Here is a 706-nt window from a genome sequence, read left to right on the forward strand (position 1 = left end):
TCCTTAGTTTACTCGTTCCAATGACCAGTCGGTTCAAATTGCGGCCGAGGAACAGCCTGTGAACTTGAAGTCGCACAGTTCAAGCATTTGGCCCTTAAGCTCCAAGCAGGTCACCCAAAGATTCAGAACTCCGGGCCTCCCCTAACACCCAGCCTTGCCCCCCACACCCTGGCCTGAGCAAGAAAGGAAGTCTAGGGAGAATCTTCACTGGGAGAAGGGGACCTGGGGCTGAACTCTGGGGCCCTTAGAAGCAAGGGGCTGTGGGACTGGGCTGGAAGCCTTGCTCAGGACTCCGACCTCAGCTCCAGGCTAACCTCTGGGCAGGAACCCCTGGCTGCCGTGAGGCCCACCCAGCTAGCTGCTGTGCAGTTAAGCAGGGACAGACATCAGGTCACACCCAGGCCTCTCGCCCCTTGCTCCTCCCTTCTGATCTGCCATTGTGTCAGGCCAGCCCAGCACAGAGTCAGAGTTCCTGTCTCGCCCCCATGCTCCTCCCTTTTCCCATGACTTGGAGGCAGCCGTTGATTCTGTCCCCTTCTTGGCCCCTTCCCCATCACACTGTCCTCAGGGTGGAAGCCTCCAACCACTCCATCCTCCACTTCTAGCCTTCATGCTCAACCAGCAGCACTATTGCCTGGGTTGGTACAAGAGGAGGAGAGCAGCCAGAACACGACGCAGCTGGTCCAGCCTCCAGGTTGGCGCTGGC

Source organism: Lipotes vexillifer, unplaced genomic scaffold (genome assembly GCF_000442215.2).
Source record: "Lipotes vexillifer unplaced genomic scaffold, Lipotes_vexillifer_v1.1 scaffold238, whole genome shotgun sequence".
NCBI classification, from domain to species: Eukaryota; Metazoa; Chordata; class Mammalia; order Artiodactyla; family Lipotidae; genus Lipotes; species Lipotes vexillifer.